This window comes from Thamnophis elegans, chromosome 3 (genome assembly GCF_009769535.1).
Source record: "Thamnophis elegans isolate rThaEle1 chromosome 3, rThaEle1.pri, whole genome shotgun sequence".
Classification (NCBI taxonomy): domain Eukaryota; kingdom Metazoa; phylum Chordata; class Lepidosauria; order Squamata; family Colubridae; genus Thamnophis; species Thamnophis elegans.
In genome coordinates, this window is record NC_045543.1 from 96,697,319 (window position 1) to 96,722,780 (window position 25,462).

The window sequence follows — 25,462 nt, forward strand, 5'->3', positions numbered from 1 at the left end:
TCCAACCCTGAATAGCAGGATCCAGGGTTGGGTGGAGATTCCTAAATTGCCCCGTCTCTTACTCAAAGCTCCTCTCTCAAGATCAATCTTTTGTATTTATTTTGTGAACTCAGGTGTTGAAAAGGGTGGTGCTACATGCTGAAGGAGAAGGAGGAAAAGAAGGGAGTTTAAATTAGAAACAGCACTTTTGATGGATTGTCTGCAAATATCTTTGGGGGAGGAGAAGCAGAGAGAAGAAAGAATAATATTCAGACTTCAGCAGGTCTGTCTTGTTGCTCATTGAAGTGCACTCAGGATAAACTGTTGGAAACAGCTCACTGTTCTCATACACCCCACCTGAAATCCACTGAAGTACATTAGAAGGAGACTAAACATCTAATGTGAGGGTTTTTTTTCCCTTCTGTGCACCTTTTCATCAGGAGGGATGCCCTGATAGCTGTTAATCTCTTGCCCTTTGTTTTGTCATTGGAAAACTGATTTTCCACTGCAGTCCCATCTGCCAGTAAACAGATTACAAAGAGTGGCAGAGACAATCAGCAGTCTGGCTTTACTCTCCACTGGGGACGGCATGCACTCCCAAAAGGATTGCAATATGGAAGGTTTCAGAGATGTCTATATATTCAGTGTCATTACAATCCCAACTCATTGTTACTGGCTTTCTGAGTTTGATGGCATTCTTTCTGCTGAAAGACAAGCAATCTGTCTTTTCTTTTTTCAATTCATTATTCCCATTCTCAGATACCTTTTTTGAGTTAGTTTATGTTACATTTTAATTCTCTGATCTGTTTATCCCATTCTTTCTTCCGTTCCTTCCTCTCTTCCTTTTATTATAAAAATTTAATTTTTGCTTTCTTTTGTAAAGACAATCATTTCTTAATCACTTTACACAGCCTTCCTTCCTTGCTCAATTATTCATTGTATTGATACAGTATGTTAGGGTTTTTTTAAATTCACTGATAAATATAAATTTTCATTTTGGGTGTCCGCATCATCCTACATCTGCCCATTTAATAAGTCTTTATCAATATATTAAGCAGAACTGCACCCTCAATCCATTTCATCCCCTTGCTCCAATTTATTTATATTTTGTAACTACTTGTTGTTACTCACAGAGTTTGGTGTATTTAAGGGGAAAAGAGGCAGAGACAGAAATAATGGCAGGATCGTGTTTCATTACTTATCTTCTCAGTATCTTGCACAGATTCTAGGTCTTAAAAATCACAGATTATTTTGGTTGAGATTTTGATTAAAAATGAGTAAGTATTCAAAATATCTTAGCACAAAAATATTTTTAAAATATATTACATGAATATATTTACATAAATATCAGTGAAATGTATTTTTAATGTAGATGTTATATACTCTTGGTTTTGCTCAAGATAAAAAATGAAAGCTGCTTTCTGTGTACAGCCAGTTTGATTGGTAGCTAAGACACCAGGCTGGAAGCCAAGAGACAGTGAGTTCTAATTTCACTGAAGACAGGAAAGGTGGGTAGGCGACTTTGGACCAATCATCCTCTCTCAGCTCACCTCACCTCATGGGGTTATTGTTGTGAGGAAAGTAGGGAGAGGAAGGAGTATTGTATGCTGGGGTAGGATTCAGCTGGTTTGGACAGGTTTGTGCGAGCCAGTAGTTCTAGCAATCAGTTGGCCCCGCCCATTCACCCCTGTGCTAATCTGTCCTATATTTCCTTTGTTTGAAGCCCAGCTGATAGGCATGGCAGAACAGATAGCTGTGCCTCAGCTGTTTTATTCATCGGGGCTGCAGTAGAAGGTAAGTTTTAAAGCTGTTTACAAATGCACTGCGCATGTGGAGTGTACACTTGGCGCATATGCATGCAAAGTGTGCACTCAGTGAGCCGGTGGTTACAACGGTTGAATCCCACCACTGATTGTATGTATTCGCCATCTTGACCTATTTAGAAAAATAATAAAGGCAGGGTATAAATCAAATAAAAATAAATAAATAAATAAATAAATAAATAAATAAATAAATAAATAAATAAATAAATAAATAACATATTTTAAAGTTTAAAAGCAGTATTGATACATATAAATGACGGGTGCTTTAAATTAGTAGTAGGCTGGATGAAAGTTAAGAAGTAAAACTTTATCCTAAAAAGCAGAAAACTGCCTGCTCTTAGTTTGCCACAAAAGATCAGTTATTCTGGGATCAGCACTGCTGCTTGATTTTTAGATTTGGCTATCACATTCAGTTTCTTTTTTCAGCTGATTTACTTTTTTTCTTTAGAAAAAAAGAATGATCTTCATAGCTTGCATATATCAGCCAACTTATTTTATTATTGCCTACATTTTGTAAGGAGCTGCCATAGAAAGGCAATATGGGTACTTCAATTTATTCTGATCTGGCAGTTAAAACACCAAGAATTTCCATACTAGCAATTTATAACATTTCCTGGCCATTGCTGCAGTAGTATGAAGCCTGTCAGCATCAGGGATATATCACTACAGCAGTGGCTGGATGAACTTATAAATCATGAATATGGAAATCTTCATTGAGCCTTGCAGCTGGAAGTACATCATGCTCGTCTCAGAAGATTGGTTACTGGTCAGTTTCCAGGCTAAGGTAGGATGGATTTGGTAGCTGAGAAAGCACCATATATGTTGTTCAATTAATAATTAGAGCTAATCATTGTAATCAACAATCACTGTTGTATTTCATGCATGGTATTTTAATTCTTCAGTTTTTCAAGTCCACCAGAAACTAAAACTATCTTATATTAAACCATAAAAGTCTAATAAAATTGTCCATTTAAGTAGCTATATTAGCAGGCAATCAATCATAGCTGTACAGTTTAAGAAATGTATGACATTTTGTCACAAGCTTCCATGTTTTCTATACCATTCAACACAGGTATAAAATAATGTCCTGAACTTTATGAATTCAGATGTACTGGGCCTTTGTTGATCCTTTGAATTCATTTCTTTATCTTAACTATTTCATTCTGTTCATTTTTCTCTTGTTTAAAAAAAATCTAATAAATGTATTACCAAAAGATACCTTTGGATTTATTGTGCAAATCATCATCAAACAATTAGCCATTCGCAAAACAGTTCCTGGTGACGAAAGAGTCATTTTTGGGATTAATGAGATGATTAATACATATAGTATACATCAGTGATAGCTAATCTTTTTGTCATTGCGTGCCAAAAGCACGTGCATGTCCACACCCATAAGGCAATGTGCGCATGGCTCCACCCATGTGCCCCACCGCAGCACATGTGTTTGTAACCCTCCCATGTGTGCCCCACCCCTGTGCATGTGTGTGTTACCCCGCGCATGTGCGCATGCCCCTATGCTCGCCCACACATGGACCCTGCCTCCCCTTGCCCATTTTTGACTTTCAGGTTGGTGCAGGAGGCTTTCCAGGCCCAAAATGGGGTTTGGGAGACCATACACATGGAGGAGCTGGCTTGAGGTGATAGATGGCATGCCCATCTGTGGCACACATGTCATAGGTTCACCATCACGGGTATGCATAAAGATGATGCCTTAGTCTAGAATCATAATAATAAATTAATTGGTCTATTATAATCATTGATTTCTGGTAAATTCTGGAACCCAGGTCTAAGATAGCATCATAAAGCAATCCAGAAAAAAAATCCAGGATTTAATTTTTTTAAGAAAAAGATCTCTTGACCTTGGTCTTGAAGAATATCAAAGATCAGAGCAGTGTTCTAGGTGATGACACATCACAAGTGTTACCACTGGAGGTGTTTTTCTTTCACTCACAGTTGTCAAGTATTAGCAAATTCTTCTCTTTCATATCAAAAATCCCAACACTATTGTGAAAGCTTTTTCTTCCCCATGAACTGAACATTTTTTGTATGGGCCCATTTACTGAGCTGAAGAGGCTCACATGGTGTGATAAACCAAGGTCACAAACAAGGGCAGCATTAAGTAAGAAGGCTTTGAAGTGGTGGGTGGGAAGGAAGTCTCTCTCAAAGAATGTCAGTTATTACATAGAAATATTGGCTAAAGTGAAAAATCCTTACCTAAGTAAATTTTTATGCTGCTTTTTCATCGGTCCTCCAGAAGATTAAGACCACTTCATAGGTTCACCAGGGAGGCTACACACATTAGATAAAGATTTAGATGTTAAAACATTTACATCCCAATGACTCCCCTCTTATTCATCCAACAATCAAATCCTATCAAGATTAAATACAAAATAAAACCTCTCTGGTGAACGTATATGTTGTTCCCCTAAGAAACTTCCTCTGACTGAAGAAACTACTTGAATAAGCAGTTTCTGGTTGTTTCAAACCAACAAGTAGTCCAGTTTCCATGATTCAATCTCCAAACTGCACTTAGACTTATATCATGCTTCACAGTGCTTTACATCCTCTCTAAGTGGTTTACAGAGTCAGCATATTTCCCCCAACAATCTGGGTCCTCATTTTACCAACATCAGCAGGATGGAAGGCTGAGTCAACCTTGAGCCAGTCAGGATGGAACTGCTGGCAGTCGGCAGAATTAGCCTGAAATACTGCATTCTAACATTAGATACAGCCAAATGTCACTATAAAAGTTATATCTGCACATTCGTATGACAGAAAAAGACAACATTCATTCAGCCCATTTCTTTAGTAAGAAAACCCACACACCTATGCATGTAAGCATCTCTTCCTCTAATTGTTGGCAATGTCAACTACATATACATGTGTTGCTAGACTACAACTCCATCATACCTCATTGGACTACATGTTTCAAAATGTTAGTCTGAAGAGAATGAGCAGGGAAGGTCAGTAAAATCTAAGAAAGTCGTCATGATGCTATGGAAGCCTTTGTTTATGTAACACACCAATGATGCTTATAAAAAGAGATGCAGTTTGAATCACATCATCATAACTGACTTTTTTTGTTTTATTCTTTCTCCCTCTGTAAACATGATTGCCTTTTATTGGAAGGCTTACACCATCAAACCACAAGAGATAATATTACCGGGGATAATATTTAGAGTAGAGTAGAATGTTTTCTCAGGCACTCAAACTGAGATGACCAAGCTGTCTCTTAGCTGAATGTTTCTCACGATCCTATTGTGATTATAAAAGTGGTTTGTATTACTTTAAAATCTCACCTCTGGAAGGACCTGAGGAAAAAAATACTTAAGAAGGAGGTCACGTGCATAAAGAACCTTTTGTTTTGCATTATTTCACACTGTTACATAAACTGAAATGAAAATGAAAATGTTACATCATTCCGTTAGCTTTTTTCTGCCAGCACTTGAGCTAATTAATGTTCTTCTCCTATATTGCTATCATGTACAGCACTCAGCCTAAATGCACTGTCAGCCCCGTGTCTCCTTGTGCCAAGGACAATGAAGTCTGCAGATTTAAGGTAAGTGTGTTTTTCTCACTGGTCAAGGTTGTGGCCTGACCATAGTATGGAGACCAAAAAATGAACTTTTGCTCATTTATATTTGCCAAGCCTGCAGTTTGGCATAAATCATTCTGTATTAAATTGCAATTTAGCACAATTTAAGCTTGCACAATTTATTGGTGATGCTTGATTCTTGCTTATTTTGTAATATGCTGATCAATTACCATCCAACATGCAGAGGAATTTTGAGGATACTCTGAAAAGCAAGTGGAAAGTATTTTATTCCCAAGTGTCCTCTGTTTGTCCTCCATTAGCCAGTTCAAAAGGATTTCATCTATCTGGGAACTGGCAAAATAAAAGATCTAGAAAGATAAGGAATTGTAATGATGCAAGATTGCCCAACAGGCAATGCTTTGTACTTTTTCTTTTTAAGTAAAACCAGAATAAAATAGCACTAAAAAAAATCCAAATGGAAAAGGCTCTATATAAAAATCCATTTCAACATATATATTTAAACACTATTTTTAACAAGGCTTTGATAATATTCAGGATCAGACTTCTGATGTTCTCCAGGCCAACTCGCTTGGGAATTTTGAGAACTGCAGTCCAACACATGTGAATGGAAACAGCAAAGGGTGTTTTAGAAACAGATAGAATACAAATAATTGTTTACCAAGTGATCTTTCTTTTACATAATTATACAAGTCATATGGAGATCAGTTCATATTTGAAACTTGCCCCACATGGGAGAAAACTTTCATAACACATCTGTAGTCAATCATAAATCCAGAGTAAAAAAAAAACCTTATTATTTTCCTTTGGGAACATTACAGAAGGGAAGGCAATTGTCTACGTTATCAAAGTAAATAAGCTAATTATAGAGGAATAATAATCTAACAGTCCAATCAAACAATGGATTAAATTTTCTTGACCTTGAATGTCTATCACTTCATCAAAAAAGCGAAGAAGCAGCATCTGTAACAAATTGCAGTGATGCCAAATCAAAACATTTGTGTGATGACATAATATGCAAACACTGTGATTATGTTCCTGTATCAGGAGGCCTGACGCAAATACATATTTTATGACAGTTATATGATTGTGTCGTTAGGCAGGCTGCATTTGCTGCTGCTGTAGAACTTTACAAAAGTATGGATTATAAATGATAAGGTTAACTTTTACCTGCAGGGACCTAGCTTCTTTCATGGTTGAAATGGTTGGTTGAAATGTATTTCTTTCCTCAATGAAAAAAGATCTCATTGCTGGCATATTATCAGTCTGACTTTGAAAGACACAATTGTTGCACTATCCAAAGCTGGGCAAAGCCCCTTCCGGCCAATCCACCAGGAGACAAAAGTCCAAGACGACTCCCAAATTTCAGACCTGTTCCTTCAGGGTAGTGCTTTCCCATCAGGACTTACAACTTCTCAGATACCTCTTAGCAAACAGTAACTATATCTGCTAGGGTTCAATTTGGGCCTATTCTTTCCCATCCAGAATTTTACTGACTCTAGATACTTCGATAGGAACTCAGTTGTGTCACCAGAGTAAAGGGTTAGGGATAGGGTTAGGATAATTTTCACTTTTCATTCATTTATTTAATTAATCAATCAATTTGTATAGCCATCCATCTCCCCAAGTGGACAGCAATTTTTGAACTTTTAAAAATAATCTCTATCATAAATACAAAAATTAAAATACATAGGAACCAAAAAAAAAGCACAAAAATCACTAACATAGTCAGAAGATTGGCTCTTTCTCACATTCAAGGGCCCAGGCACAGCATCAAAACACCAGTAAGGTGAGAGTCAATATTTTCTCCAGAAGGATATGTTCCATAAGGACGTTTTTGTTGTGTCAGGTCATTTTTGTTCCCCTCTGCCTATACTATAGGCATTATGACTGCTACCTCATCTCCTGGAGACCCTTGGGAAAGCAGAGAGCTGCCTAGAATTGAGGTGTAGTTAGAGGCTGGTCAGAAATGGTTTCTTCAAGGGCTGTCACTACTTGCTAGTGGCAAACCAGGTCCTAAGCAAATTCACCCAACATATTGTCAGGAAAATCCTAAAGTCTCTGACAGGCAATCCTTGGTATCTGGGACAGATCATTTGAATAAACTCAATCCTATTGAGGTCACAGACAGAAATCAATTAAAACTGGGCTGGGAAATTATCTGACTTTGAAACAATAAGGGATATGTGACTTAGCAAGTAGCATTGTTGACAATGTTTATTAGTAGGGTAATGAACATCTGCATCACCAAAACTCAATTCCCAAAGAATTCTAACAATGCAACCAAGGTTTTTGTTTCTATTTTTGTTTGTTTACTTTTGAAATGGGGGTTTTCTATTTCTATTTCAGGACTTGTGTTTCTGGTTTTGTGGGCCTCCAGCTTTAAGTTTAACATATTAACCTTACTTTTAGACTAAGCTATTTAGATTCTGGTGTCAGGAACCTAATCTTAACAATTCATTAGAATTTCCAGTTGTTAAGCTTGGAGTCAGAAGATCATTTGTTTGATTATCACAATTGTTTCTCCATTTTAAACAAGGTATTCTAAATATGTATCTATATTATAATCATTCATTATATCATCTTTAATATATCCAATAATAGATATTTTATCCTATTCTAAGTCATTCTATTATTTTAGCATTGATAACTTTTATCTAGTAATTTTCAATTCCATGTTTTTTTCCATTATTAGTATCATCAATCTAATATACATTTATACAAATTGTTATAATTGTTAAACATTAAGCAAAGCTATTATTACATCCTTTTTATATGAGGCATGTTAAATTTGAAGTAAATTTGTATTATGGCATTTCATAACGTCATCCTGAAATCATCCAATGATATTACATCTTTATATTCTATTCTATATAGAATTATTTATATTTTACAAGAAGGTTTTTCAACATCATCTCCAGCATCTCTTCTTTTTTTGGAAAAAAAATGGGCCTGTTTTCATGAAAAATGGGCTGTTTTTGGGAGGTCTGCAGAGTGCAAAACCTTTTTTTTTTTAATTTGCCTCTTCAAAATCTTGGTGCTTCTTATACTCTGAAAAATATGGTATTAATTCATTGATATAGAACTTTGGCCAAAAATGGCAAAATGGGTATGCAGATTTATGACCTGAATCTCTACAAAGCCAGAGACCCTTCAAAAAGTATTTAAGCCTCATGATGAGGATTAAATACTTTTTGAAGGGTCTCTGGCTTTGCCATGGCAATTATAAATATAGGCATTTGGAAGTACCACCTTAGGTGCATATGTGACAGGAATTCTGCATTAAATCATCCATGAATTTCCATTCTAATTTATAAACTTTATAAACAGCCAGTCCTTAGGAGGATACTTGGATGTTCACACTGCAAAAGAAATAGCTAGAAAAAGTGGTTTTATCACTGGTGCAGTTTAAGCAAAACCTCTGTCAAATGCTAAACCTGGATTTAAGAATAGTATATATTAAAAAAATAGAAAGAATTAGGAACAATCTTAAACAAAACAAAACAAATAAAATGAAATGAAAAAGGTACTGTTACTTCTCCGTCCCAATTGTTGTGGCCCACCAGCGGAACCTGTAGCAGATTTGGACAGTGAAGAAGTTGGGGAGGAACATGGGCCTGTCCTGGAGTCTGGGGAAGGCTCTGATGAGGGCTCTTTGTCAGAGGCAGGGAACGGCCAGGGCCGTATGCCAGTTATCAGCTGTTGTCAGAGTCAAACCGCAGTGAGGCAGACGAACAGCTGGAGCCTGTTCCCAGTGTGCACATGCACACAGTTGCCAGCTGAAGGGAACAACTAAAGAGCAGGGGTAAACTTGGGAGTAAGGCCAGATGATGAATGGTCCCTCCCAGAGGAAATAAAAGAGGAATGAAAGGGGAGGGGAGTTTGCAGGATTCAGTTAGTTCACTAACTGGTTAGTGACTCTCCAAAACTCCTTACCAAGTTCTGCAGATATCAGCCTGTCAGCTCTCCAAGCCAAATAAGATGTGTGACCATAAATCCTCCTTTGAAAGACTTTGCCGGCTGTGAATGAGCAGAATTCACTGTAAATTAATAAAAGGGGTTTTTGCCCGCATAAAGAGTTTGTTTCATGCCCTTGGAAAGTCTCGGTCAGAGCAACAATATAGCAGTAGCTAACTCCATCTATTTCTAAGTTTTTCCAAAATAGTGCTGCATTTATTTGTAATATGGGTAGACATTTCTATATCGATATTGTATTCTGTTAGACTTCACCAGAAGGAAGCTGGAAGGCAGCATTAATAGTACAACAAAACCTTTAAAAATTTAAGATTCACAGATTTAAATGCCCAGCAACTTGCTGTTATATTTATAGTTTTGTTTAAATATTAATACAGGCAGTCCCCAGTTAAGAAAGTCCAACTTATGGACAGCTCATGCTTATAAATGAGCTGCCTATTACTAAAAATGGTGGATAGTGTTCTTCATATTTGAGCCAATGAACTCTGAAGCCGTGCAATTTTTTCATGAACCGCTGAAGCTGCACAGTTTTAATATACAGTCTGTTTTCAGCAGTTTATAAAAACTGTGCTGCTTCAGTGGTTCATTGAAAAAGAACACCAGCCACCATTTGAGTAATCAACAGTCTGTTTGTAAGTATGAGTTCTAACTTACATACGTATTGAGTTAAGACAGACTTAGGAATGGAATTCATTCTTAATGAGAGACTTCCGGTATACTTCTTAATGTACAGATTGGTATCCTATCAGCACATGAGGAACCTTGCCTCAATCACTACTGTAATTACTGTGTCAAATCCAGACAAGAAAATTGTGCCTTTCATGTGGGGCTACCTTTAACTTCCATGACTGTAAAATGTCGCAATCTTGCTGCTAGTAGGGACAAAATGCTCAGGTCGTAATACATCAATTCTGTATCTGCTGTGATGGCTCTCTGTGCTCTTCCAAGTTCAGTTCAAACTTTTGGTGCTGATGTGTGTATAGGAATGCTCACATAAACTTGTCTTGGTGTTCATATTAAGTACAAAACTTGATTCAGTAGGAATATTTGAAAAAGAAGACAAGAGACAGTAATAGCTTAGAATATATCTGTGGAACTTCTTGTTCATCAGGAGTGAGCAATACTTTAGAGACCAGGAGTTGCTGTTAAGATTTGGCATAATGTGGGAAGGGTTAATGTGGCAAAAAAAGGTCAATCTTCATTATGTATATGGGTTACCTGAGGTTTACATTTTCCCCTTCGTGCAATAAAGGCTTTGCTCATTTTCAAAAATGTGTTAAGCCTAATTTTATGCCTTGCAGCATCATTTTAAGTGTCTCCTGGTTCAAAATTTTGAAACCAAAGAAATATGGATAGATCTATGGAGCAACTCCTGCCGACCTAACAGTTCGAAAACATGCAAATGCAAATAGATAAATAGGTACCACTTTGGTGGGAAAGTAATAGTGCTCTGTGATGTCATGATAGCCACATGACTGCAGAAATGTCTTCAGACAGTGCTGTCTCAATTGCCTTAAAATGGAAATGAGCACCTCTCCCTATAGTCAGCAACAACTAGTGGAGTGAAAGAGGAAAAAAACTCTTTTTTTTATTCCTGAGGAGAAAATTCCTTAGTTATACCCACAGAATGAACTATGACAGTGGCATGGAGTTTCTAAATGAATCCAAATAAAACTCCGGGGGAGGGGGGAGGGCGCTATTGTATCAGATGATGTTATCAGATGAGTTCGTGCACAATCCCTCAAAGCAAATTAACTCGCACAAACATTTCTCTCTTTCATAATTCTTGCTACATTTTGAATAACTGGTTCTTTAATAGGGGAGAATGCAAAAACAAATACAAAATGTTTTAGGACGTGTGTAACAAAATGCAGCTGTTTTACTTGTTGATACTTGTTGTCTTATTATTACTTAATATAGCAAAAATTTGCTTTTATTGCTTTTCTCTATACTTTTCCCATTCTACTCCGGGTAGAAAGTTGGGATGACTTTTGAAGTGCCGGAGAATCTGTAACATTAGTTCCTAGTGCCATTTTACTTAAATATAAGTAAATGCAGCATCACACAAGAAACAATTCCTTTTAAAAAAAACATCCAGTAGATGAATCAAAGCAGGGAACAGATTCAGATACATATAATTTCACATACTTCATGAAGATTGAGGTTGCTATTTATCATAAACATTAGGGCAATACATTATGCTACTGGACAAATACACTGTTCCAGAATGTGTGCAACTTATCCCTCTTTCCATAGAACATTATAATTATACTTTTCTGAAGTGGACAACTTCTGAGGCAGCACAAAGATTGATGCCAAATCCTTGGTAGAACAACTACTTTAGATGATTAAATAAAATCTACTCTAAAAAAAGCTTTCACGCTTAGCAAAGATTGTGTGTGTGTGTGTGTGTGTGTGTGTGTGTGTGTGTGTGTGTATCTTTGCTAAGCGTGAAAGCTTTTTTTAGAGTATATATTTGTTTTCATAGATTCTCACGGGTATAGATATGCAGGTCTTGGCGTAGTCAGTCTTTTCCTGTGTAAGATTGACAGTATCTTGGCGATGTTTTGATGAGGTCACACTCGTCATTTTCAGACTGGTGCCTTTGGCTTTGTGCTTGTGTGAGCAAAGCGTGATTGGAGCTGCCGTTTTTCTATAAATATAGGTGGGGCTGTGGAATGTTGGTTTTGTTGCTTTAGATGGATTGGTTGGCTGTGTTGTCACATCTTGATTTGTTGATGGAATTGATGTTTGGTGAGGGTGATTGGTGATGGTGTCCTGTGTTGTTCTGGGTTCTGGGTCCTGTGTCTGTTTTTGTGGCTGGGACTCATTTATTGACTAAGGCTGGTTTCCAGATGTCTAGTAGGCAGGAGGTATCATCATGTTTATTCATGTTGTGGGGGTGTTTCTCTACTTTGATGGCTTCCATAATTATTCTCTTGTTGAAGTGTTCAGTTTTGGAGAGTAATTTGGTTCCTTCAAAATCAATTTCATGTCCTGTTGCTTTAAGGAGCTGGAAAAGGGAGGAATTTTTTTCTTCTTTTCTGACTGCATTTTTGTGTTCTGCGATATATACATTTATTCTCCTATTAGTTTGTCCAATGTATGTGGCTGGGCATATTTTACATGGCATTTTGTAGACTCCTTGGTTTTCTAGCTGGATCTTGTCTTTATGGTTTCTTAAGATGTTGGCTATTTTTTGGCCAGTGCCGAAGGCTGTCTTGATATTGTGTTAGTGGAGAATTTTGCTGATTTTATCTGTGGTGCCTTTGATGTAAGGGAGGAGGGTGATGCCGTTGTCCTGTTCTGTGTCTCCATTATTGGGGGGGGGTGTCTCCCTTTGAATTAGGTTGGTAATTGTGTTTTTTGGGAATCCGTTGGAAATTAATACATTTGTGAGGGTGTGTAATTCAGTTTTCAGATGGTCTTTGTCAGCTAGGTGTTTGGTTCTGGAGATGAGGGTCTTGGCTACAGAGTTGATCTGTGCAGGGTAGTGATGGGATTGTGCATTTAAGTAGTGGTCTGTGTGTGTCCTAGGTAGTGTGTCCTAGGGAGCCATTGGGTTTTTTGTAGATTAGGACGTCCAGAAAAGGAAGTTGGAGGTAGGATGCAGAGTCTTCGGCAGTTGCCGCTCTGGGAGTATGGTCTATGGTTGTGGGCTTGCTGCTGGCAGAGCATACTCCCAGAGTGTACAACCATAGAGCATATTCCCATTGCGGCAACTGCCGGAAGACTCGGCATCCTACATCTGTGCTTTGGAAGCCGCAGAAAAAGCCATGCGGCGCCAGTGGCAGCAGCAACAGCAGAGATGCCCTGGTTCTGCATGGAGAGTTAGGCAAAGGCATCGTGAGTCTGGGAGGCACGCGAGTGGGGAGCAGAAAAGCCGCTCGCACAACCCCCCCCTCTCTAGCCATGCAAAGCCCCATTCACTGATCTAGGGGCATTCCAAAGGTGCCAAGCTGCGGGAGCTGGAGAGATGCGAACAGGTGCTCTTGCAGCTTGGCAATACCCCTAGGTCAGTAAATGGCGTTGTGCCCAGCTGGAAAGGGTGGTTGCCTGACAGCTGCTAGTGAGTATGGTCACCTCATGGCTGCTATGTAGTGCTGCTGCAACAGCGCAACACAGTTGTTCAACCCTGAGGCTGTGCCTGGCTCTTCGGGAGCCCACTCACAAGAGAGCAGCTACCCGGCAACCCCAAAACAATAAGCCCTCCCCTGATAATAAGGCCCAAGCCATATTTTGTGGGTCAAAAGAAAATAAGACCCTGTCTTATTTTGGGGAAAACACGGTACTTTTAAGCATATGGAGTGCTTAGAGTCTCCAACAAAGATGAACATTTAAGCCAAAAAGGTGGGTCTTCATCTCTGAATTTTCCAGTTCTTCTTCCTTGCAGCCTAGGTTTCAGAGTAAGTATGTTTGGCATGAAATCAAATAAAGAAATAAAATTAAAATGGTGCACTTATGAGTCACAATTCACAGGCTGGCCAAAGTCCAAAAGAACCCGAGGGTTCCAATTTATTCCTTTCAGAAAGGAGAAATTCTAGTAATTTAGGATTACCCACCTGGGCAAGGAGTTCTTTATAAGGATTTACAACATTTGTTTATATGCTTCATTGACTTCTTTATCATTGGATAATACAGCTCCTTTCTTTACTTTCTCCTTCTCTCTCTCCAGATTTCTTATTCCTCTGGATACTTTTGCCAAGAGGCAGCTGTTACCAGAGAAGAAAAAAATAGTAGAAGGCCCAAACGTGCAAATGCAAATAGAAATACAAAAGAAGTTGGCAACGCCTCCAAATACCATCTCAGTTGTGAGCCAAAAAAATGATTCCTCTTACTCAAAAACCCTGTATGTGCTGTCAACCCATCATATCATTGTCAAACTTAATTTTTATTTTTTAGTTCACCTTTTCAAATGTGTTCTATCCAAGCGTTGGCTAATTCTGGAAACTTTCCATTGAACAGAATAATCAATATTGGGCTACATGGACAAATGATTTGCCCTGGTATAAGGCAATTTACTGTGCTCCCATAATGAAAGATTCTAAATAAGAAATCCATAGCAGTAGGGAGTCTTGTGTAGCTGTTTAGGCTTAGATATCTCTATGACAATTCTGGAAACATCTGGCCTTTGTTATTTCTCTTCATTGTTGGTGTGCTTGTTGACCTATTCTCTTTGGCCATCCGTTAGTGAAGCAAAAGGAGCAAAATCCCTGGGGTGGTAAACTTTCTCTGCAAGAAAGACAGACTAACTGAAAACAATAAGAGAGTTCAAATTCAAGAAGAAGGCTAAGCTTATTTTGGAAGCAGAAGGAACAAGGATAATCTAAAGTTAGCAATACCCTTGCTACAAAAACTAGAGGGCTCATTTGATAATACATAGAGGAATTCATGTTTGTTCTCATTTCCTGTACCATCTCTCCAGTGAACTAACTACTTTAGATATCAGATAAAACGTGATGACAGTAAATATGTTTGCTGAAATCTAGGTTTTTAGAACAAAACTAGTGCACATGAATATCTTTTATGGATTCCTAGGTCTCAGTCAGCTTAATTTCTGACAAAGAAAGGAATATGAGCAGAATACATGAGTAGAACACAGTTTTGTGCATTCCTGATACACCAAATACATCTTACATTACTTTACTTACTTTAAACAATGGATTTTAATCTTCATGTTATGCATGAACAGGATGAATTTGAGTTGAAAACAAGCATGTTTTCCACCTTTATCTTTTATTGGCTTTAAAGGCTTCCAAAATATCTTAGGAAAACAATAAGACAATATTTTATAGAGAAAACAACAGGACAATAATTACAATTCCACAGGTTAAATCAGGGACTATTTCAGGAGTGAGAGTCATACTTGGGGTGTTAAATTATTTCTGTCTACAAGGATTAATACTGTGTTGGCAATACTAGGAGCAGGAACATAATATATCTCCTATTGGTAAGCGAGGGCTGAAAGTTTGGTGCACATACTCACCCAATGTATAAAGTTGTCATATTTTATTATCCATTATATCATCCAATTATTTGCACCTAAATGGAGGGGGATGTCACACCACCAATAGGGGGGCTGTTCTTGAACTCAACCTTGGAATTTCAGATTTCCCAATCTAAACTAATATAACTTTTGGGAACAGACAAAAAAAAGAACTAGCATCAGTGCCTATAGTATAAGAAGACTTGTGAGGAGTAGCTATCCAGAGCAAGTAGGTAGGCAATTTCTTGGTCTCTTCTTTTCAATCTTATGGTATAGAGATGTTTGCATCTAATTCATAAAATCTCAACTGGAAGTCTCCTTACCTAGAAGGTACAGGAATTCAATTTATTAGTCATAGGTTAACCATTCTGGTATAGAAAGGGACATTATTGATCTATATCAGTGGTTCTTAATTTTTGGTTCATGGACCCCTGAGGAGCCATGACATCATCACAAGGAGTCAGCAAAGGCTTGAAGAAATGTTATGATTTAAATCTTGAGTTAAGTCTTGGTGGCCACAAAAGGTATTTAAAGGGGGTCCATGGTGAAGAAAAGGTTGAGAACCATTGACCTATAACAATGACTGGAAACTCCTTAGACACTTTTTGCATAAAAAGAAAAATGCATATTCTTCTGGAACCAACCAACCAAAATATGAAAATAATGTAGGCTTCCAGGAAAAATGTTTTTTTTTAATTCTGGATCCACTGTTTCTATTAAAAAAATAATTATTATTCATATATCTTTAATGTAGGAAACCTGCTTATTTGGGATTTATACAGATATAAATACAGGTTCCCTTGTAATAAAAGATGCCAAGACTAATGCAGCAAAATGAAGAAACATTCTCAACATAATGAATCTTTCTGAGCCAAACCGAGGGAGGCATTCTTTAAAAATGGTATTTAGAGATGATAAATATATGCAAATAACCATAATTGGGCACACCTTGTAATAAAATTCTACAATCCACATAAGTTATATTAATGAAAATCAATGTGGTTTTAATTTATCCTGCCACTACCAAAGAAAGGAGCACAGTTAATATTTTTTTTGTTTCCCAATTATAGCATTTTTAAAGAATCCCATTTTAGGGTATACTAGTGAGGTATAAAAAATCCATGCAATTTTTATACTTTCCCAATAACCCTTGCAACCCATGTCATCCCATCACAATTCATTCCAAGAGCAAGATCACAGCTTAATATTGTTTCCACATATCTAGATTTTCCTTATCAGTTAGGGTTTTATAATAATAAAAAACTGATAGATGATTTTGTAATTGTACTTATATTTTCTGCATAGAAAATTGGAAGCTTTTCTTTCTTTTATTCAGAGAGAGTGGCGGGGGGGGGGGGGAGCAACATAGTTAACATTTCCCAGGACTGTCTGGAGCTAGAATTTAGCTACTTTTAAAGAATCAGAGAGAAGTACGTATGTTTATGTATGTTTGTTTGTATGTACGTACATATATACATATATACATATATACATATATACATATATACATATATACATATATACATATATACATATATACATATATACATATATACATATATACATATATACATATATACATATATACATATATACATATATACATATATACATACACTGTATTGCATCTTTCATTTTGTCTTTACAATTGCCCTATGTCAAACATTTCAGAAGACTGGACCATATATTTATATATTTGAGATTTGAAAATCTGTGGTTTCTTTTATACTTTTAAGGCATTGTATAAAATAATGAATAACTTTTAGCCCATGGAAAATAAAGAAAAACTTCTGTCCTCTTTCTTTCATACAAGATGATGAAGAATAATATTCCCCAGCAAGTATCAATAATCTTTTAGGTTTGTAATTCAAACACTATCAAGCAATTACTAATGTTTAAGCCAAATATACTGCACAAAATCAACTTTCCAGTTTCTATATAGTTTAGAAAAGAGAAAGCTGGGTAATATATTTCTTTCTGTAACTATCAAACTCTGAATATTTGGGACACATTGTCAGGGCATATCTAAAATGGACAAAATGTCAAAATTATTTTCATTAAATAAATAATTTACATACTGGGATGGTAAAATTGTCAAGGCTTATAAGACAAATCAACTGAAAATTTTAATTTCTTAAATCTTCTGTAATGTCATCCAAACAATGCAAAATTTTAAATTGCTTCTAGAAATCCAGCTTCACTATAAAATCTTTCCTTCTGCATTCTGAAAATTAGTTGGGACATGTAGTTCATTCTTTTTGCCTTATTAGTCAGGCCTCTGAGATGGACGGAGATGCCAGTTGAATGAATGAATAAATAGATATGTATATGTAAGAGGTAAGTAAGAAAGTAAGTAAGAAAGTAATCATAACCCACTTAATTGGCAATCAAATTTAGAAAGATAGGCAAACAGATTGCCCAGGATGGAACTGGGCAGAAGACTATCTGAGGTAAGAATGAGATAAAGGAATGGATGACTGCAATCATGATAAAATTGACCACCGCCACAAAAACATGTCTCAAATATCACTAATCACTTTCCTTCTCCCATTAATAAATAGAGTCAATTTCACACAGGACTTTTCGGAGAACAAAAATACTGAATTTCCCTTTACCTGTGTTATGATAATGTTACAAAAACCAGCTCTCCTCCCTTCTTTTCCCTTCCCTTCCCTTCCCTTCCCTTCATTATTTTTATGTTCAAACCTAAAAGAAGTGTTTGTTCTTGCTAATTTATATTTTTTGCTACTTTATTTTATTATTTTCTTATTGAGTCAAACAGAACAATCAAACAGCAATTTTAAAAATGCAGATTACAAAACAAAAAATATGAATTTTACGTAGCAATTGTTACAGAAGTCCCCTATATTTTCTTTCTTTCTTCTCACAAAATAACAGTCCTTATTCCTGAAGTGTTGCCACTGTTCTTTTTGAATTCATCCTGACAATCCACTAAACCTACCTTAACAAAAAAGCATGATGATGTATGTATCTGCTGTTTCCTATGTAGTAGATACATACCACTCAAGAAAAAATGAACAGTGTGAGGCATGTCTACAGAAAAATATAAACCATTAGATTCTTTGTGAATAAATATAAGAGTATCTTTACTATGGTATCTGAAGGCTAAGAATTGTCCAGAAATTTATTACCATCCATGAATTAATAGTCAAGACAAGAATTAATAGACATTACACCTATGACATGTATTTGCCACAATATGTTTATACGGATTCTCAGTTATCCAGGTCATGGTTGTTCCAAGATGCTTTTTCAAGAGGCAACTTAACTTTCTGATTTTTCTTTGAAGATGTTTCGCTTCTCATCCAAGAAGAAGCTGAAGCACCTTGGGATTTGACACAATACATTGTGTTAACCTCATTGACCTAGTTGTCAATATAGTTGTCCTACCTTGTTTCATTTTCAAAGTGATCAAACTACATTCTTTATGAATTCACAATTTTTGTGGTGATGGTTATGTTGAATATAATAGTGAAGATGATGGAAAAGAAAGAGAAAGACAATGTGAGAGAACCAGATTCACTGGCACTACATTGATTTGCAAAATTGCATCTAAAGTAAAACTGGATTATTTAGTTCACGCTAAACTTGAGTTCTAGGTCCAGTTTACCTGAGGGTGCCATTTCATGCTTTAATAAAATTTACAAAACATCTCCTAACCTATTAGAAGTGCACAAGCATGAAAGCAAAGATTGGAGGCATCTTAGACACAATAGAAACCAACAAAGCTTTAGGTTATAGGACATTGTATAAAGGACACATATAAGGATGTAATGGTTAAAGTGAAGAACAAAAATTCAAACTAAAATTCAGTTACATCATATGCTTTCAGAACAAATTTAGAACAAAATTATATCTTACCCAATGTATTTGAGTTTCATTTCTTGGAGGATAGTTTGGATGTATCTGCAATAAATAAATAGGAAAAAATATATTAACCACAATATTTATAATACATATGACAATTTAACCTACAAAAATGTTTCTAATTCAAGATAATCGTATACAAGCTCAAAAGAAAGTCCTGGTTCAGAAAAGGAGAAGTGTGTGATAGCATTTGGGATGACTCATGCTTGTAATAGTAGCTTGTAATAAGGTGAGAAGATGTGGATGACATAATTAAAAAGTGGATTAATGAATTCAGAACATTTTCCATTACCTTCCTTTGTAATAAGATTTTTAAATTTATTTATTACTTGCATTTCTACCATCTTTTCTAATGACAGCAGTGGTGGGTTGCAGGCGATACGCCCTGGTACGGGCATACTGGATCCTGCCCGGAGCACTGGGTACCGTTCCGGTATGGTGCTCAGGAGGGCCCGCCCACCCACCTGCACTCCTTACCTGTGCTTTGTGCATTTGGCACTTCCGCACATGCGCATGGCACGTACAGCACCTGTGTGACACTCTGCAGAGCAGCTGGAGCATTACGGAGGCCTGCAGAAGCGTCATTTGATACTAGAATGCATGTGTGCACTGCACGCATTTGCCCGCGCACTGCACACGTGCAGGTGGGTAACTCTGGGGCGGTTCCAACTATACTCATTGGAACTGAATCCGGAACCCACCACTGTATGACAGTAACACTTTTTGCTTCAGCTGGGCTTTAATAGCAGGAATATAAACATATAAAGGGATTTTGGTTTGAGTTTTACTTGATCGTTATGACTGCTCCCAGCTCTTATGGCAGAGTGAGTTAGAATGAATAACTAAAATAATGAATTGCCAGCCTTTTTACTCTTTATCTAAACATTTGTCATCACATCATACAAGATTAAAAGCAACTTTTTGCAGGAAATCTTGTGCTTCATTGTCTTTATTTATAAAGAAGATATATAAATATTCCTTTGAGTCCATGAGTTCCATGATATAGGACAGACTTAGAGTTTCATTAAAACAGCAATCATCTGATACATTTCCCAGGACAAGTTCCCAAGCTTTTGGGGCCAATGAGCACATTCAGAAGTTTACATGCAGATGATGGCTTTCACAAATGGTTACCATGGTAAATGTGGCCAATCACAAAATATCCACACAACATAAGGCAAACAAAGCACTGGACTGCACTTCCTTCACCATATTAGAATGTCTCTGAAATTGCTATGGGACCCCAGTGACATTGCTGGAAAGCTAGGTTAGGTGGGAGGGGAACGTTTTAATTGCAACATTCTAATTTTCCTTTTATTTATTTTTAAATTAAAAGAATCTGGAAAAAATGTTTTAGAGATTTGCATATTGCACTAATTCACAGATGTGGTTTGTTAGGTTTCGGCTGTGTAAAGTCAGCCATTGTGGACTTGGTTAAAAAAGTATGACCAAGTAAGATTTATGAAGAACATATTCCAAGGAAATTAAAGAGCTTAAACCTATATCTAGAAGTATTAATATATGTTATACTTTATGAAACTTGCAGCAACTTTGAGCAATCATTCAAGCCTTGGTCTCTTGGATAAATTTCCAATAATCTGATTGGTACACAATTATCAATTTGTCTTTTATAATTATAAGATCCCCAACTGGTCAATCAAGAGTGTCAGTGAACCCGGAGACAATTCCCTTGGTATATTCAATTCTTCTTGAGTTTCATTAATAATTTTTAAAATATTAAGAATGAGGGGAAGCAATAGAACAAAACAAAATGGCAATATTACCTTTCTTTCCATAAAAACGTATCTGCTTCCAAATGTGTCCTGCCAAGTATGACGAATGGTTTGTTGTTGTCTGAAAATGTACAAAACTGCCTTGAACAAAACCTAAAGTAATCAAAGGAATAAATCTGTAGAGAGGGATTACACTGAATTAGGCTGAGATAGCATTATGGTAAACATTGTAACTGATTCTGTCCATTATGGACAATTGCTTACCATCATCGAGAGCATACTGCTAAAATTCGCACTACGGTAATTTCTCAGATACTCTATATTCAACTGGAGAGTTAGCAATTGGTTAACGAGTTTTTAGCATGTCCCCCCATGTGTATAAAAAAAAATCATGGATTCTCATAAAAAGAGAATTTGTGGCTTAAAACTGGTCTCTCAAATTATTTACTTCTATAAGAACTCAATCAGCTAGCAAGTTATCAAGGACAAAATATCAGACCTAGGCTGCAAAAACAATGACTAGATGCCAAAAAGTCTGAGATCTGCAGCTTTAGTCAAAGTTATGTAATGCTCAGAAATTGAAAGTGAAGCATTCTGAGAAGCTGCTATTTATAATATGGTTGCTGCTGACTTTAAAAGCAACTGCGGTATATCTTGTCCTAAAAAGATGGCTATAATTCTTTTTCGCTACATATATATGGAGTATGTGTCCTATAACTTCAAAATATATCAAAATGTAATCATGTCATCTGAAAGCCATTATGATATTAAGTCCTAACCTATGATGAATTTATTGTGCTTCTGTAGGATACTTGTCCTCAACAATGGCACAACAATAACTTCAAACCACCCAGGGACTTCTGATGAGGACATGGTAAAATGATGTTGTCCCTGAAAATAGAGGGATGACATTATGGTTGAAATCAGCAGCCAGATACAGTATTCAGACCCATGAAATTTCTTAGGAAAAAGGATTAGGATTTCTGGACAGCTGCCTCTTATGAGTAAACTGCAGGAGCAAAATTTTTGAAGTCGACTAATGAGTTGAGCAGCCGGAAATCAAGTAATTACAGGTAATTCTCGACTTATGACCACAATTGAGCCCCAAATTTCCATTGTTAAGATATTTGTTATGTGAGTTTTGTCCCATTTTACGACCTTTCTTGCCCAAGTTGTTAAGTGAATCCAGAGGTGGGTTCCTACCAGTTCGCACCAGTTCGGTAGAACCGGTTCGTCAAATCTACCGAACCAGTTAGAAGAGGTTCCACCAGTGGACCCGGAAAGCAGGCCACACCTACAGAAGAGGTTCCAAAAAAATTTGAAACCCACCACTGAGTGAATCACTGCAGGTGATAAATTAGTAAACCGGTTGTTAAGTGGATCTGGCTTTCCCATTGATTTTGCTTGTCAAAAGGTTTCAAAAAATGATTGCATGATTGGAACACAGCAACAGTCATAAGAATGAACCAATTGCCAAGTATCAGAATTTTGATCACATGATTACAGGTTGTAAGTGTGAAAAAAGGGTCCTAAATTCCTTTTTATCAGTGCTGTTGTAACTTTGAATGGTCACTAAATGAACTGTTTTGTAAGTCAAGGATTACCTTACATCTAAGTTCATAGCCATAGTGTAGCATTTAAGGCAGGGGTATCAAACTGACAGCCCACAGGCCAGATACATCACATTATTATTAATATTATTATTAAACACATTTATATGCTGCCCAATCCCGAAGGACTCCGGGCGGTTTACAAAAATAAACATGCAGGCCACACCCACCCCAGTTCTATGAATGGAAAAAAAACGTCATGAAATGTCACGTAATGGCAATGTGACATGGTTAGTTTGACACCCATACTTTAAGGACTCAATGTCTGTGGAGTTTCTCAGTCATCCAGGTCATAATTGTCTCAAAGTTACTTTTTCAAAAGGCAATTGGGACTGTTTTTTTCTTGAAGATGCTTCGCTTCTCATCCAAAATTTTTCATCAGTTCTAAGAGGATTAGTTCTGACAGAATGGGAAGTGAGGTTGGAAGAATCATCTGATCATTATCACTCTTCCTGAAAGCTCTTGAGGCCACTTGCACCTTTATCTCTGCCCTCAGAGTCACCTGAATCAAAGTGCAAATAGAGGTGGAATCTTCTAGAAACTGTTAAAACTCTACAATTGCTGCATTGCTGCTTTGTAGACAGCAGTTCCCCTTGCCCTCTGCTCAGTGTTAACATAAATCACCTCTTTTACCCCTCTTTCAAACCAATGGTCCTCTCTATCCATAAGTTCAGCCAATCTTCATTTCTTAATCACTTTGGAATTAATTTTAATTGCTTCCAGAATAGCATATTGTATGGAGTTCACTGGTTATGTTGCCTTCAATTCATTACAAAAGTACATATCAGGATTTATTTATGTATTTATTGGAATTAACAGCAAAGAGAATGATTATCATTTTAATTTTTAAAAGTTATAAATGGACTAAGGTTCATATGAATTTAATAAAATATGGATATTTGTTACCATGTGAAACTATTCCCACTAAATAGTATATTTGCACAAATATATCTCCACACTACACCAAGCAATGATTAGAGGGCTTTTAATTGAAAGAGGCTTAATTATGAATAATGCTTTCATTTTCTGCTTAAAATGAACAGGGGGATAATATTGCAGTATAGTTGGCTTGTAAACTAGAATCTGATTTTCTTTAATGAAGATAAGAACACAATTCACTATTTTCAAAATAGTAGCTTGGAGCTTCTATCATATCATCTACAGAATAAACATGGAGAAGCTACTGAATGCCAACATTCTTACATTCTTAAATTTATACATACTGTACTTTGCATTCAAGTTCTATAGTACATTTAATAAGCTAACAGTAAAGGTTTCCCTGTCCAGTCATGTCCAACTCTAGGGTGCAGCGCTCATCTCTATTTCTTGGCCAGTGTTATCCGAAGACATTTTCCATGGTCATGTGGCCAACATAACTATATGCCAAAGATGCATGGAATACTGTTACCTTCCCACTGAAGTGGTACCTATTAATCTACATGCATTTGCATGCTTTCAAACTACTAGATGGGTAGGAGCTGGAGCCAAAATGGGAGCTCATTCACATTGCACGGTGCTTGAGTCTCGAACCTGAATTCTCAGGTTTCCAGTTGACAAGCTCAGTGTCTTTAATCGCAGAGCCATTGTGCACTTAGTAGTAACTTCTAATTTGTAAGTATACTAACTTCTAAGTATAAAAGGCTTCAGCAACTGTAACTTTCCCAAAAAATAAAATGGAGAACACAATCATCATTATTTGCTAATACTGCTGAAATTCATACAGGTGGTCCTTGACCTATGACCACAACTGACACAATTTTTTGTTGTTAAGTGAGACATTTGTTAAGTGAATTTTGCCCCACCTTTCTTGCCACAGTTTTTAAATTAGTAACCTGATTCTTAAGTGAATCTGGCTTCCCCAATGACTTTGCTTGTCACAAGGTTGTAAAAGGTGATCACAAGACCTTGGGGCACAGCAAAAGTCATAAGTATGAACCAGTTCATAAGTATGAAGCATGTGAATTTTGATCACAGGGATGCTGCAAAGATCGTAACTGTGAAAAACAGTCATGTCACTTCTTTCAGTACCGTTGTAACTTCACCAAATAAGCATCACCAAATAAACTGTTGAAAGTCGAGGATTACTGTAATTAGTGAAGATGAAGTGTGAATTAAATCAGCAGATTTTGTAATGAATCTATTCAAAACTAAATATAAATGTCTAAACCCCAAGCTATAGATTAGTTTGATTACCTTTATAAACTATAGATTATTTTAAGGTGATACACATTATCAGCTAAATGTACGGTATATTTGCATTGTTCCTTCACATAAACCAAATTCAAAAATTTTAGCTAGGTGGCTGAGGATTGAAGAAACCCTGCCTTGCTTTTCCATATGAAGTTTAACCTTAAGCTTTATAATAGGTGTATGTTTTTCCTAAAGTAGAATATTTCTTCATTAAATAAATCTTAAATTAATTAGGAATCTAATTTACTCTTTAAAAAAAACTATACATAAAGAAAAAAAATGGGCATCAGCCTTTTATCTCTGATAAATAAAGGCAACCTGAGAGGTTCATATGAGCCAGGCATTATCACTGGTCACTCACACGCAGCTTGTGGTAGGGACATAAATCTTTGTTTCTCCGAAGAAAATCCATGTTCTTGGTTTATCATTATTTTAATTCTTCACATTAATGGGCTATTGATCTCGTATATATGAATAAGATCAAGGATTTAAGATCTTCTAAATCAAGTATTGACTAAGACACCCAATTATACGTTTCTGTCACAAGCAATTGAGAGTCCAAAATAAAAATGTGTGTGTTCAGTCTTGTGTTAGATATTTGTGGGGCAGATAATGTACTGAGAACCCATCCAAGCTCAATGAACTTAACAACAGCAAATATAAATTCACCACACTGTGGGCTACTTCATATAGCTTGAAGGGTTGGGGGGGGGGCAAACTGAAAT